Source organism: Tursiops truncatus, chromosome 1, assembly GCF_011762595.2.
Source record: "Tursiops truncatus isolate mTurTru1 chromosome 1, mTurTru1.mat.Y, whole genome shotgun sequence".
Classification (NCBI taxonomy): Eukaryota; Metazoa; Chordata; class Mammalia; order Artiodactyla; family Delphinidae; genus Tursiops; species Tursiops truncatus.
In genome coordinates, this window is record NC_047034.1 from 83,107,335 (window position 1) to 83,123,952 (window position 16,618).

At 38.8% G+C, this 16,618-nt stretch overlaps 1 protein-coding gene across 2 annotated transcripts in view; it reads left to right on the top strand.

Annotated features, from left to right (window-relative positions):
* Positions 1 to 8,503: 8,503 nt before the first annotated feature.
* The window catches only part of CSDE1 (cold shock domain containing E1), a 37,221-nt gene continuing 29,106 nt past the window's right edge, over positions 8,504 to 16,618 (top strand). For both annotated transcript variants that reach the window (XM_033861445.2, XM_033861439.2), the window contains exons 1-2: positions 8,504 to 8,656; positions 15,364 to 15,780. The gene's annotated coding sequence lies outside the window, so the exon portion shown is untranslated. The remainder of the gene's footprint in view (positions 8,657 to 15,363; positions 15,781 to 16,618) is intronic.

Here is a 16,618-nt window from a genome sequence, read left to right on the forward strand (position 1 = left end):
TTAGCTTTTAATAAAATCACTTTTTGTTAAAATTAACCTGAATTGACTATAATTAAGAACGCTGACTGATAAAATAAGCATAGTTTAAAAAGCAACAATGCAAATATAAATTTTGTCAACACATTATGCATAATTTTGCCCTTATGTTTTAATGTAATTTTTGACATAAAAAGATGTGACATGCAAATTATCAAGCATAATAATTCATCACCTAATTTAAAAAATAGAACATTACCCATATGTTACATTTATTTATTTGTGCTCCTCTCCTGTCTCTACCCCTCTGCTCCCTCTTTTTAATAGTTTTATCACATGAGAAAAGACCTAAAATATGTGTATAACACTAAAGTGACATTTTTTAGTTTTGCTCCTTTTTGAGCTCTATGAAAGTGGTATTAGACTGTATAGTAGTCTATGGGGATTTGATTTTTTTCACTCTTCATTATGTTTCTAAGATTCATTGTGTTGTATATAGTTGTCATTCATTTTCATTGATGTACTAGATTTCATCATGTGACTACAGTATATTGTTAAGACATACATACATATAAAATAATAAAATTATACATTTTTTTAAAAATCCTTGCTAATATCTGACTCCTAATTTTTAATTCTTCCTCCATCTACCTCATTGATATTAGACACGTTTCACTATAAGCAGTTGTATTTCGTATTCCGCAGTTATTTCACTTGCAGTTGTCTCATGGCAACTTTCAAAGTGAATTAAGGACTATTATCCACTAATATTCATAGTGGAAAGCAGATGATGCTTTTTCTTTTGTCACTCTCCAAGAATGCCTAAGAGAAAGTGGAACCTTCAGAGCTTCAATGAACTACAATTCACTCAGCATTTCGTCTAGCCTCCTAGAAATGGATTTCTGTATGTTATTGATCCTAAGATTCATTTTTATTTCATACTTTAATGTCTCTGAAATTGAGGTATGTCTTATACATGTAGGGGTTGTCATCTAGTTGATTCTAAGCATAAGAAAATTGGTTTGCATTCCTGGTGGTGTGACTGGATAAAGTCAAGTTCTTGATATTTCAGTCAACAAACTAAGGACAATTTGAGAAAGGAATGGGGGTTTAGCTGTTTTCTGTGAACTTTCCATTAGCACTTACTGTAAAATCAGGAGTGCCAGCATAAGAATTTGGAGTATGGCTGTATTCATTTTCTATTCCTATGTAACAAATCACCACAAATTTAGCAGTTTAAAGCAACACCTATTTAATATCTTACAGTTCTGTAAGTCACAGGTCCATGCAGGGCTAGCTGGGTTTTCTCAGGATCTCACAAGGCTGAAGTCAAGGTATCATCCGAGGCTAGCATCTTGTCTAAGGCTCTGGGCCCTCTCCCATACTCACGTGGTTGTTGGCAAAATTCATTTCCTTGCAGGTGTAGAACTCACAGGAGATCATCTCTGACTTCCCCTGCGTTCTACCTCTAGACTCCCTTTTAAGAGCTCATCTGGGGACTTCCCTGGTGGTCCAATGGTTAAGACTGTGTGCTCCCAATGCAGGGGTCACAGGTTCGATCCCTGGTCGGGGAGCTAGGATCCCACATGCTGCCGGTATGGCCAAGATAAAGTCTCCAGCCACTGAGGGGGAAGAAAAAGAGAAAAAGAGAGAGAGAGAGACAGAGACAGTGACAGAGAGACAGAGAGAGAGAGAGAGAGAGCTCACCTGATTAGGTTAGGCCCACACAGAATAAGCTCCCTCTTGATTAACCCAACTGATTAGATATCTTAATTATATCTGCAATGATCCCTTTTGTCATTGACGAGATATAAGTGATATTCTCTAAGATCTACAAGCCCAGCCCATGCTCAAGAGGAAGGAATTATACACAGCAAGTGTACCAGGTGATAGGAATCTTGGTGATCATCTTAAAATTCTGCCTACCACAGTGGCTTTTGGCAGCTTGGAATAAAATCCTGGAGACAACAATGAAACACTCAGGAAATTCTGCATTACCAGTATTCTTGGTGGCCCAAGAATACTTCTGTGTGGAAAAACCTGCACATCTATGAGACAAGAGATTTATTAGCAAGATCCACCAATGCATGCTAAAATAAGTGGACTAAAGTTCAAACAGAAAAAGGATATTTGCATAGTCTCTGTATCAGTTTCCCAGAGTTGCCATAACAAATTACCACAAACTGGATGGCTTAAAACAACAGAAATCTATTCTCTCACAGTTCTGGAGGCTGGAGGTCTGAAATCATGGTGTTGGCAGGTCGGTTCTTTCTGGAGGGTCTGAGGAAGAATGTGTTCCATGCCCCTTTTCTAGCTTCTGGCAACTCCTGGCATTCCATCATTGCAATCTCTGCCTTCTCAGTCTTCACATGGTGTTCTCCTTATATGTCTCTGTGTCCAAATTTCCCTCTTCTAAGGACACTGATTGTTGGATTAGGGTTTACCCTAGTCCAGTATGACCTCATTTCAACTGGATTATATCTGCAAAGATCCTATTTTCAAATAAGGCCACATTCTGAGGTTCTGGGTAGACATGAATTTTGACAGGACACTGTTCAATCAAGTATGGTCTCAAAGTATCTCCACCACAATATTTAATTATTATAAAGGGAAAAACAGTAATTTTACCATGAAGAATCCTGGCAGACAACACTGACCAATTGATTAGGTAAACATCACTAATAATACTTTTCAACATCATATAAGCCCTGATACAATGCAATGACAAGGATACATAACCTCTGTAACATTCTTCCAAATAATGCATAACCTCAATCTAATCAAGAGAAACATCAGACAAAACTGAATTAAGGGAGGTTTACAAAATAACTGACCAATATTTTCCAAAGCATCTAGGTCATGAAAGACAAGGAAAAGCTGAGGAACTGTCATAGGATAGAGGAAACTAAGGAGACATAGTATTAAATGTAGGATGGGATCCTGGAGTTGATTCTAGGAGAGAAAATGGATATTAGAGAAAAAACTGGTGAAACTCGAATTAATTTTGTAGTTAATATTATTGGGTCAAGGTTGATTTCCTACTTTTGAAAATTGTTCTATGGTGAGGTAAGATTAACATAATAGAAAACTGGGTGAAGGGTTTATGGGAACTTTCTGTGCTGTATTTCTAATTCTTTTGTAAGCCTAAAATTATCTCAGAACAAATATGCATTCCCCTGATTACTAATGAGGCTGAGCATAATTTCAAATGTTTATTTGCCTATACAGAGATTTTTTTAATATAGACATTCAAGTCTTTCCTCCATTTTCCTTTTCTTTGATTTTTTTCTTATCGATTGATATGTATTAATTTACTATACATTCATGATAATACATTGTCAGTTTTATATGTTGCAAATATATATTCTCCTAGTCTGTTGGTTTTTTATTTTTTTATGGTGCCTCTTGATGTATGGCATTTTCAAAATATGTTCAGGGACTTCCCTGGTGGCGCAGTGGTTAAGAATCCGCCTGCCAATGCAGGGGACAATGGTTCGAGTCTTGGTCTGGGAAGATCCCACATGCCACGGAGCAACTAAGCCCATGCACCACAACTACTGAGCCTGCGCTCTAGAACCCACGAGGCACAACTACTGAGCCTGCACACCTAGAGCCCGTGCTCTGCAACAAGAGAAGCCACTGCAATGAGAAGCCCATGCACTGCAACGAAGAGCACCCCCCAATCGCCACAACTAGAGAAAGCCCGCACGCAGCAACAAAGACCCAACACAGCCATAAATAAATTTTATAAAAAATAAAAACATGTTCAAATTTATTACTAAAAAGAAAGAGATTCAGAAGAGTTGGACTAGTAAAGAAGTTTTAGGAATACCTCAACTAATTTACTTTGCTTTTTTTTTTTGCTTTATATACACACAAGTGTGACATAATTTTAAAAAACTAGGTCTAAATTAGTTTAAAAGGGCCCTTTTAATAAATATAAAATTCTAAGTAATAAAAGTATTATGTCATAGTGTGTTGGTTTTTTTTTTTTTGGCTGCACCAGCACGGCTTGCAGAATCTTAGTTCCCCAACCAGTGATGGAACCCATGCCCCCTGCAATGGAAGCACGGACTCCTAACCACTGGATCGCCAAGGAACTCCCTATGTCACAGTGAAAATGGCAACATTTTCTTCTTGCTGGTACATAAATAATGATGTATCACACAGTCAATACTGTCTTAGATTTAATTAAATAAGTATAACTCATTCATTCAATGAACATTTATTAAGTACTTACTGTTATCTTAGCCACTATCCTAGGTTTAGAGGATACAATGATGAACCAGAGAACTGAAGCTTACATTATTGTTCAGGAAGTAGGGCAATGAAAAATTAAATTCATAAATGTGTTAATTTTGGATAACAATACATATTATAAAGACAATAAAACAAGCTAATATTGTTATGGAGAGCAATGGTAACAGTGAGTACTTTTACTTTAGAAAAGATCTTTGTGAGGTGGTAACATTTGGGCTGAAATCTGAGTGATAAGAAAGTGCCAAATATCTGATGATTTGGGGAAAGAGCATTCCAGGCAGAGGCAAGAGTAAAGGCAAGGATTCTGAAGTAGGAAAAAATTTGCAATGTTGGTGGCAGTGGATTGAAACACAGTGAACCAGGGGTTAGACTTAGCAGAGACTAGGTCATTTAGGGCCTTGTACTATAGATCATTGTAAAAGAGTTTGGACTTTATTCTAAATACAATTGGTTTTATTTTTAATTAAGTTTGAAATAGGTTTTGCTCCATGCTTCTCTCTGGCTGATTCCCAGAGCCAAAATGTTATGGTGATTACTTTTAGTGCAGCAGCTTAGCATGTCCACCTAATTCTTCCGTTCAGTGCAATGTTGACATTTTAAAGGGAAGCATTATAGGGCTCACCTGGCGGCGCAGTGGTTAAGAATCCACCTCCCACTGCAGGAGACATGGGTTCGAGCCCTGGTCTGAGAAGGTCCCACATGCCGCGGAGCAACTAAACCCGTGCACCACAACTACTGAGCCTGTGTTCTAGAGCCCGCGAGCCACAACTACTGAGCCTGTGTGCCTACAGCCCATGCTCTGCGACAAGAGAAGCCACCGCAATGAGAAGCCTGCATACCACAATGAAGAGTAGCCCCCCACTCGCCACAACTACAGAAAAGCCCGCGTGCAACAACGAAGACCCAATGCAGCCAAAAATAAATAAATAAATTCATTTTTTTAAAAAAGGGAAGCATTATATAAAGCTTCTGCGTTATTTTTATTTAAATTCTAATATTTTATTACATAATTGTTATTCTTACATATTATTCTCATTTAAACAATCATTTTAACTGTTCGGGGGCTTGCTAATGAATAAAAAGTTTTGGATTGTGGGGTTCTAGGGTTAAATCTTATTTACATTCTTTTGGAAGTAATATTCTTTATGAAAGTTTTTGCTCTAACTTGTGTTTTCCTGTTCTGATATCTTGAATGTGGATTCCTTTACCACCCACTATTACCATAATTTTATAAAGGAAGTTCTCATTAACTTCCCTAACTAGGAAAGACATAATGTCAGAATAAAAACGGTGCTTAAAGACTTCCCTGGCGGTCCAATGGTTAGTATTCCGTGCTTCCACTGCAGGAAGCACAGGTTCGATCCCTGGTCCAGGAACTAAGATCCTGCATGCCATATGGCATGGCCAAAAAAAAGAAAAAAACAAAACAGTCCTTAAATCTTGAATCAATTTAGCCTTACTTAAAAGAAGTCTCTACATTGATCTAATTTTTCTCATTTCACAGACAACTGACAAAAATCTCATCCATTGCTGCTCAAGAAAACCTTATAAATGCATAAAGGATGCTTACTTTTTTAAAAATTTATTTTATTTATTTTGGCTGCGTTGGGTCTTCGTTGCTGTGCACGGGCTTTCTCTAGTTGCAGCAAGCGGGGGCTACTCTTCCTTGCGGTATGCAGGCTTCTCACTGCGGTGGCTTCTCTCATGGAGCACGCGCTCTAGGAGCGTGGGCTTCAGTAGTTGTGGCTCGCGGGCTCTAGAGCACAGGCTCAGCAGTTGTGCTGCACGGGCTTAGTTGCTCCGCGGCATGTGGGATCTTCCCGGCCAAGGGCTCAAACCCGTGTCCCCTGCATTGGCAGGCGGATTCTTAACCACTGCGCCACCAGGGAAGCCCAGAATGCTTGCTTTTGATTCTCAAATAGACTCCAGAGAAATGTGCTTATTGATAATGGTAGAGGAAAAAAACCCCACAACTATAATCAATCTCATTGTCTATGTTTCTCGAAAGAAAAATTAGTATGATAACCAAAAATATATGCAACTTTTAAATTCTGATTATTATTCCTTAATGGAGTAAATATCTTCCCCAAATCCATGATTACCCTATTGTTATAGGAAATGGTTTCCCAAGTGACTTCATAAGCTTCTGCTTTAATTAACTTCAGTTTAAAAAATAAACATAAAATAATAAAAAATAAATAAATAAATAAATAAACATAAAAATATAACTACATTTTGGGGTATTTTTAATTTGACTTCAAAATTACTCTGAAAAAATATTATTGCCTTAAAATGTGATCTCCTAAGAATGAAACCTACCTCTACCTAAAAATGAAACCTATGAGTGGTAATTGTAGAAAGACTAAATCATTTAAACTAGTGATTTAAATCAATGATTTAAGACAAAATCATTTAAACTAGTGAATTACTCCATCTTTTACTTTAATGCATTGGAAGCTAAAATGTATGCTTCTGGATTGATACACATTTGCATTTTGTGTTAAGTGTAATTCGATACTAATGGACCAAGGAGGAATTTAAAGGCAATTGAGACATAGAATGAGGATGATAAAACAGTTACATGGTTTAAGAAGGTCTTCAGAAGCTATGTATGATGGTAGAAATTGAGACTTTATTCTTATTAATAGGACTTGTATTTATAGAATTTAGTGAGACTATTACTTTTTACATTTCCCATTGCTGTGATATTTGAGAATGTGTGCTCTTAGACCTAATTCTACTTTTAGCCCAGCTTCACATGACCTTATTTCTAGTGCAAGAGCCCAGGGCAGTCTCTCTGTAACACTAGATTAGAATATCCAAACGAGATCTATTGCTGGGGAGGAGAAATCTTAATTTAAGATTTGGACAGAGGAAACAAAACAGCTAGGTTGACATATTTACATTCCATACTTCCCAACAGAACACTCCACTTTCTAACAACTTCTTACATTGTTGTTCAGTGCTATTCATTCAACAAGCTTTTGAGGGTTGTCTATGCCAGGCACTGTCAGGAAAGAGCGATGCAAAGATGAATGTCACAGGCCCTGTCCTAAAGAATCACTAGCTAGTATAAACTAATAATTACAATAGAGTGAGCTATGAAAGCGCTGAAAATGAAGCAAATATCTGTGCCTGGGAAAGCGTGGGAAGGCATCAAAAAGAAGAGGCAGCTTGGAGGTGGTATGGGATTAGACCAATAGCAACAAAGGTGGAAAGAAAAATCTTTGAACATCAGAAAATACTACCTCCTCTTATAATTCAAGATGATTTGCTCAGAAATGAGCTGTGCACCTTTCCTTCATTGCAGTTGTTTCAATGTGTATGTTCAGATTTTGGTTTTGTGATTATTGAATGATGCTAGACTGAAAGTTCCTTGAGGACAGAACCATGACCGTTTATCTTTACTATAGTACACACCCCTGTGACGACGCATACAAGATGCCAGACAAATAAGTGTTGAAGGGGAAAATAAAGTGGTGGGAGAGTTCTCAGGAGCGTTGACTGGTCATTTTTTATCCAATATTGTCAAATGAGAGAGCCACAGAATCTGTGAAAGAGCATTCCTCTCACCAGAGGGGACTGCTCTATCGTTTGGCAAGGTATAATTCATTGAACTTTTCTGGGGCCAGAATTAACCATTTTCCTCCTTCCCTCTTTCCCTGTGGGATGAGTCATCCATTTGCCCTGATTTCAACCTTTTGGTTACTGATTCACCCCTCTGATTACCTGATACACTATGTAGATCTTCTGTTAACTAAAAAGGTCAGTTGAAGGAGTTTGTTTTTTAATGATTATGCTACCTTGCTCACTCTTGTCTGTCTGTTGCAAGCAACATAGTTTGTGGGAAACAAAGTTCTCACGTATGGCATTCAAATTACCTTGCTTAAAGCCTAACTCTATATTAAATAAAAGTCCAGTCTAAGGTAGCGGACAAGAGAAAGAAAGCTTGCACGGTGAATAAAGAGGAACTGGGGTTTGAGGAACTTCCGGATTATCGCTGAGAAAAGAGAAATCCTTTATATTACATTCCTGATATGCCCTCCTAATTGTTCGTCTTCAAGGTTTACCCTGGTCTCGGGGCCTAAAACATTCAGGTTTGCAAAGATCAGAGACGCCGAAAGTCACCCGCCACCCCGCCCCGTGCGTCCCAGCGGAGTCAGCAAACACAGAGATTGCTTCCTGCAGCTCACGGAGGAGGGGAACTAAGGGAACGTAGACACCACTTCGGTTGTGGTTAAGCGCAGCGAACTGGCCGGCGTCACTCAGCCCTCGTGCGCAGGCGTACTAAGGGTACGCTCCCCCCTTCCTGTGCACGCGCTCGAAGCCCGCAACTCTCGCGAGAGAAGCGAGATTTAGTCCTACGTACCGGGCCGTGCTGCTTATGGCGGCGCTGGAGAGGGGGCGCTGAGCTGTTGGGGTGAGTACGACCTCAGGGTCCAACTAGGGTTAGCAAGAAGCCACGTTAAGGGCGGATGAGAGGACCAAGACAAACGGGAGAGACTTCTGAGGCAGGGTGGGCACTCCTAGAGCTCCGGGTAGAGACGATCTCACCCTGAGTCCCTGCCCCGGGCTTTTCCACCCGGCTCCCGTTCAACTGTCTAGGCCTCACATCAGGCTGCAGAGCAGAAGCGAAGAGTCTAGGCCAGGCGGTCGCGCGTTGTGGTGGTGGTGGTGACTAAAGTGGGGGGAGGGAGCGAAAATGGAGGCTCCGACCGCAGCCAAGATGGAGGCAGGGGTGCGGGGCTCGGGCGCGGAGGCTGCTGGGAGTTGTAGTCTGGCTGCTTCTTCCTCTGCGGCTTGGTGGGGGGAACGAGAACTACAAGTCCCGGCGGGCGGGGCGAGGGAGTGGTGGCGCGGTCCTTTGTGTGAGACTGGAAGAGCTGGAGGCATAGGAGAGGGGCCTATCCTGACTCTGAACCCTGTGGTATCTTGGCCATCACCTGCTTGGATCTGACTACGAGTACCAGCGCGCAGTGCGGCAATGGCGCTTCCTTTGTGTATGGACTGAGACGCCGCTCCATCTAACTGCTTAGAGACACCACCTTTCCTCGGCACATCTGGCACGGTAGTGCGGCCGAATTGTCATCCTTACTTCCATTCACCTAGAGCTGTTTATCTTGGGTCTCAACACCCAACCTTCCCGTCTAGTCCTCCCCTTCGGCTTCTTGAGGAAGAGAACCAGCCCCTAAACTTAGGCACATGGCTCTCACCCTTCTAATCCTGGTGTTAGGGCGAACTCGGTGAGAACTCAGTGGAGTTCTCCTTACTGCCCCTCTGGTTCTTATGGTGTAAGAGCCCGGCCCATATTGTGCAATGAAAGGCATGGCTTCGTCATTCTGTGTAGAATTAGTTTTTCAGAGCCCTGGTCGTAGACACTTTAGAGGTTCTTACCATCCGCTGTATCATAAGTAGGAACTCTTAGTGCTACGGTTCTTTTTGCTTCAAGGTTTTCCTTTAGAAACACCCAGTAGCTCCTCTCTTGCCTGACAAGTGAGGCAGGGAACCCTCTCTAAAAACAGCCTTCAATCCGCAAATACAAAAGCTGAACGTTGTTTGAGGTAATTTCCTTGTTTTGCACCTAAAATGAGCGCAAGAATGTGGTCCTCTTAAACAGTTGGTAGACAGGGTGGAGGAGGGAGGACGCCCAAAGGCACTGTGGTAGTTAAATCTTTAAATCCTTACTGTGGGAGACTTAGCTTTTTATCAGGATGGTATGAAATGGCAGCTCTTGACCAGAGCTACCAATCTATAAAATGTAGGTACCAAATTATAGCCCGCTAATATAAGTTGTTCTGTATCAAAACGCTGAGTAATTTTCGAGTCTATAGAAGGAAGCATTTTAAATACTACGTTGAGGGGCAGTATAATACCTTTGTGCCCTTTTGGTAGTAACCAATATTGGGTATTCTTGGTTTGGGTAAGGAGGGGGGTTATATACTTGAATAGGCATATGCCTGAGTCATAAAATCTTGATAAATTTTCAACCTTGTTTTTTTTTTTTTTCCTTTTAGCCATAGGCCCGAAATAAAAGAGATGGTAGTGGTTTGAGTGATTTTGCAGCTGCTCTGGATGTTTACCATCGAGATGAGTATTTATAGCAGCTGAGTTGAAAAGTAAAGCATTTGAGGCACAGAAGATAGGTTTTCTTTTTTTGTAAATAAGTTCTGACTTAACAAGTATGACCTTTAGAGTATGGTTGAAAATTCTGGTAAATTCCTGCAAATAAAAAATGAGAATGTGGAAGCTGACATGTAGTTCTGCTTTATCCTACTCCTGTTTTCCCTTCCCTCCATCTAAAGACACACAATGCAGGGCCATTACAACATTTAAAAAAAACTTTTCTTTTAAATTGTGGTAAAATATACATAACGGAATTTACCGTTTTAACCTTTTTTTTTTAAGTGTACAGTTCAGTAGCATTAAGTTCATTCACATTGTTGTGAGGCCCATACTTTTGACAAAGTAGTTTAAACATGGAAATGCTGTGTGCGCAGATTTTTAAGGAGTTGAATTTGAGGACTGCATTACAAAATAAAATCTTGAGATCTTGTTAAATAAATACGAGGCGTTGGTTTGCCTTCTTAGTTTAGTCTTTTCAAAAATCAAAGGGGGACTACTTTGAGATTTTTGACCCAGACTGTCTTATGGAGAGCTGTAACTTGTAGGATTTTTCATGATAAAGAATTACAGCTAGAAGAATTACAACTGTATTTTTTAAGATTTAATAGCTGGAATGTCTTCAGTGGTGAAATTGCTGTGGTGGGGGTGACTTGTTTTCTTGAATCCCATCATTTCTTGCTGTTAAATGCTTTCTGCCAAATCAAGATTTTTAAAAATTCCTTTGTCTTGGTATTAGAATGTTTTCTGCTTGCATGTGTGAGTACCTAGTTAAAAAAAATAATTCAAAACTTTTTTCCAGTTCAAATATACTGTCAAGCCAGAGGAATTCTTAGAGATGTTTCTGTTGTGCTACATTTTTTATTAGGGGTATTAAACTGAATATTGTGTATTGGAAGATTATTTTTTGAGCATTATTTGTCCTTTTATGCTGAGGTATAATATTAATGTGTAGTTGAAAATAATTGATCGGGAGTTTATTCGCGTTGAACCTGTAGGCTATCCATTGGTTTGCAGCTGCAGCCAATATATAACCAGTTAGTTGTTTGCATTTCTGCTGAACATTGGATTTCCAGGGATGTTAAAAACATGTCAGTTACCTGTGGGAACTGATGACATTTGGATTTGGTTAAGTAAGATACTTAATTAAAATTAGTTTCACCTTTCTTTCAAGTTAATATGATTACTAGAAAATTTTAAATTACATATGTGGCTTGCACAGTATTTCTGTTGGATGGTGCTGGTCTACACTATTCTTTGATTTTTGTGTCTGGAGCATTTCTTCAGCTTCTTTCCACACTGGCATTTGTCCTATTTCAAAGTATTAGTATATGTAAAAGAAGTTAAGTGATGGGTGGGTGTATAATTTTAAATATCTAGTAACAGCACAATTGTTATTACTAAAGGAAACATAGAAAAAGATGGTTGCAGCAATTTGATTTTCTTTTATTTCCGCTCAACGTGTTGATGACTTAAATTGTTTTAAGGTGGTTAATTATCTGAACTTTTATCATTTTCCTTAGATCCCAAAGTAAAACTGAATTAAAACCTGTTAGGCACTTCGGTTATGCAGGTTAGAGAAAAATGTGATATACTTAAACTTGTCTTGGGTTAATTCATCAAGAAATACCAACTGGGGAGTTAAGGCAAGAATGAGTGTTAGTCATATAAATCAACAGTAGAGAACCTTTTCAGTTCCGTGCTGCCTATTTGGGTCTTTGCTCTTATTCTCAAAGAAAGTACTCTGAAGAAGTAGGTTAGGTGGAGGGACTTTTATAGACTGGTTTAGCATTTCTTTAACATTCTTCCCAAGTGAATGCTGTACAGACTTTGAGTATAATTTGTCAAAATGATAAACTGGGTTATGTGGTAACATTTTAGATGGATTAATGTCATATAAATGTATTAGTTCAACGTGTATTAGTTTAGTGCCTGCTCTGTGCCCGGCTTCAGCTAAGCCTTTGCGGTAAAGCAGCGAAGTGGAGGAGACAGTAAATAACAAAACAGGTGATGATAGTTTTAAGGCAGGTAAAATAGGGCATGACTGTTTGGATTATCAGATCAAGTAAAGGAAAATTAACTTCTAAAACAGCATGACATAATTGATAATTAACTAATGGTGGTAGTGTTCCCATACAGAGCAAAGGGAAAAGGAGTTGATTACTTAGTAATCAGGGAGACTCTCAGATCCACATTTAAATTGTTCCTTAGTTTTTTTTATTAGTACTCTGTATTTCATGTGACTTAAGAAGCGTCTAGCTTTGGGGGCGGGGGGGGAGGTTGTAGTGGGTACACTTTGGTTCAGAGGATTAAAGCGAAAGAATTGGTCAGTACCACCCGTGAATGTTAATAATCTTAGCATGAGTGGATAACAAATTTATTAAAATGCCCAATGGGTATCTTTTAAAAGAAGAGGTTATTTCTTGATTGGATAATTAAGACTTTATACAGTTCACCAAACAAAATTTTTTAAAGTTGGTGGAACTGTGTACCAACTTGAATTGTGTCTTTTGCTGTTATAGATTAACTCTTTTTGCTGTATTAGTTTGTGCTGTGGTAAGTTTAGCAGTACCTGGTTAAGTGCTATCAGGGGTTGTGATAAAGAAATAAACTTGAATTTGTCTCTCAGAAATCTGAAATATAATTGAAGGAACAAGGTACATAAACATGTAAGTAAAGTGCAGAAATGATTTGGTACCAAAAAGCATGATGCCAGCAGTGGGAGTTACTGTAATAAATCTGTGCTGGAATGGTCGAGAAAGGCTTTTTTTGTCACATTGAAGATGATAAAATGTATTCTTTGTGGAAAGACCTGTATACACAAAGACTAGAATTCAGGAATCTCCCAAGAGTTGCGTTTAAGAATTAGGGAGGAAAATGCACCTATCTAGAAGAACTGGAGAGCAGAAGAAGGTAAAGATGTAAAGGTAGAAGAGACACACCTTGAATGGTGGTGGTTAAACGCTGGCTGCAGTCAGAAACATCTTGGTGGCAGGGTGGGAAAGAAAATACACCAATGCCTAGGACCTAACCCCAGTTAAATTAGAATCTCAAGGTGGGATCCAGGCTTTGATTTCCCCTCCCCCCAAGTCCCAGGTGGGTTGGATTTGCAGCCAGGCTTAAGAACTTCCCATTTACAGTGCTGGAAAAATCACTGAGGATTTTGGACAAGGAGATGAGATGAATGAGATGAAATTGGAATTTTAGATAAATCAGTCTGGTAGTGTTATGTGGCAGAATATGGAAAGGGTTGACACTGGAAGTTAGCAGATGTGTCAGACCCCTGGACTAAAATATGATGTCATTTAGGGCAAAAGATGAATACACAAGGTATCTTGAAATATTGATAAGACTTGCAACATTGGGTGTGTAGGTGGAGAGGGAGGAATCAAAGATCATTACAGAAGTGGCCCTATGTCAGGCCAGTTCAGTTACTCTTTGAGTGGGGACTGGGCATGTGTATGTCTTAAAGCTTCCCAAGTGATTTGAGAATCATTGCTCTAAGAAGTATCTAGTCTGGGTAATAGAATGATGCAAATAAAATTGAAAGATTTGACAAATGTAACATTTGATATTTGAAGTTACTGTATAAAGTCATGGAATGTTAGGTATACCCAATAGCCACAGATCAGCTGTTACTGAGTTTTCATTTTGCATAGGAGAAACTGAAACTCAGGGAGATTAAATAATTTGTTTGTGACATTTTACTGGTAAGTATCAGTGTGATTAATATTGAGCTCTCCTACTCTGTTTCACCAGGTCTGACCTCTCACCTTATAGTCATTATTTCTCATCTTAAAATATACTATCCACCTCTCAGCATATCTAAAACCAAATCCACCTTTTCTTTTCCCCATATGTCATTTTAGTTAACAGCACCATTTTAGCTAACATTTGAGGCACTGCAAAATAATAATTTTTTACAGCTAACACAAAGCACAATTCTGTGATTTTATTTATACATATATTACACTTCTCTTCCCCTTCTCATCTTAATTGTTTCTCTTCTATAGACATTCCTCATCTGTTTATGGCAACAGCTCTAATGAGATGTCTGTTTCCTTCACTAAGTGATCCTTCATAGGATTTCAGGATTTCATACCCTTTCATCAAGAACTAAGGCTCTCTGTTTCCTGTTATATCAAGTTGAAACACTTCATAATCTGGCTCTACTGCATCTGTCACACCATATATCTCATTTCACTTTAACCCAGCCCTCTGTTCTAGCCAGGCTAGCCTATTGATTCCTCTGAAACAAGCCACACTTGCTGTGACAGTCTCATGCAATAAAGCTCCCTTGATGTCAGGCATAGAAAATCCTATACATGGTCTCTGCTCTCAAGGGACTTAGGATTTAGTTGTATACTCTGGTTTGATTTATGTGATATTTTATGCCTAGAATACTCAGCTGTTTTCTTTTTCTCAAAAATCTGCCCATTTCTCCAAATTAAGCTGAAATATTCTACCTCTTAACTAAAAGCCTTCTCTGACCATGTTGCTTTGATGTACAGATGGTGATGCATAAACAATAAATAGTATTTCTAGAATAGTATGTGATGTAGTAGATACCCAGATATTAGTTGAGCAAATTAATTTTGGACATTTTGTCCTATATTCTAGTTTTCCCTCCATGTATAAATAACTCTTCTCAACAAGGGTGTAAAGTCCCTGATGGCAGGAAATTCTTTTATGTTTTCCACAGTACCTAACACAGTGCTAGGTAGTTACAAAACACATACTAAATAGAATATTATGTTATGTAACTTCGAATTTATTTGTGGGGGAGTGTCAATAAGGACTGAATAATTTCAGGTTTTGAGTGTACAGTACCAAAGGAGGTATCCATTAGCACTTGGGAGATTGCTTAAATGACATTGAGTGTGTGTGCTTCCAAGTTTTCTGCCTTGCTTGATTCTAAGTTAATGAAATGAGTTTGTCCCTCTAGCTACCCTCTGTCCCTGATTCTTTTATGTAAGTTATACTTAATGTCTTCATTCTTATCTCTAGTATGAAGTGTAACAGAACAGACTTTACCACCTGAAACTGCTGCTTCAAGTTCAGATCAGGCAAGGAACAAACCTCGAAACAACCAACAAGACCAAAGAAGAGTACACTTAAGTTGAAGACACAACACTTGATCTGAAACAAGAAGTTTGTGCCTACTCAACAGCTTTGAAAGAGCACTTCCCAACGCTGCTAGTAGTCTTTGTTTTCTTCAGTGCTGTACTGTGAGATTGCCTGGTGCAGCAGCAGTTGTATTCTTTATTAGCTTGATAGGTCATTTTCTCTCGCACGCGCGCTCTCTCTCTCTTTTCCTTTCTTTTTTTTTTTTAACACTAGCAACTTTCATCCTCTGAAACGTGTGCTGAAAAAGAAGAATCAGCAAATACTACTGAAAGTGCAATATTTGATTATCACTGCGAGGTAGGTTTATCGTTTCCTATTGGCAAGAATCAGTTTATAATTCTAGATTTCCTAATTATTTGGTTAAATTTAAAATCTTAATCTGTTTGCTTCTAAAGGTATCCTGAAAACAGTTTATATTATCAACTATTAGTCTGAAAATATCAACACTAGATTATTTTAACTTGTTGTCTTTTGTTAGATGACAATATTTATGCCCAAATCTGGGATTTTCCACCCCAGATTATATTTATTAATACATGCAGGTCTCTTGATTTATTGGTCTCTTAGAAAGAAAAACTCCCTCTGTACTATTAAGAAGTTAGGGTTTCAGTTAGGCGTGCCCTTTGTAGTCTTTGAGGTAACCTTGGGTAAAGAAAGCCTACAGAGAAGGGACATTTGAAGGTGAGTTGTACTTTGTTAAGAGGGAGAAGAGTTTTTGGTAGAGGTATAGAGGTAACGGAATGAGCAGATTTGGGGAGATCTGAAAGCACGTGGTATATGTTGAGTAGTCTGTTATGAAAGGAGTAGAGAATACAGTTTTGTGGGTCAGAGAGAATAACTGGAAAGGGAGGCTTGCTGGAGGCAGGTTCTACAGGGCCCACTCTACTTGCCTTTATTTTTCAGGAAAGTTGTCAGCTGTTTATAAGCAAGGGCTTAATGGATTTTGTATTTCAAACCTGAGATAGTTTATTGCTTCAGGTTTTAAAGTTACATATTCATAAATGTATCTTTGAAAGACAAATGGTGCTACTTTTAAGGAATAGGCTGAGGATGGGAAGACCTGTTAGGAGCAATGGACAGAGTGGAAGGAAGATAAAAGCTAGGGTAAAGGCAGAGAAAGAGGTAGACACTAGGT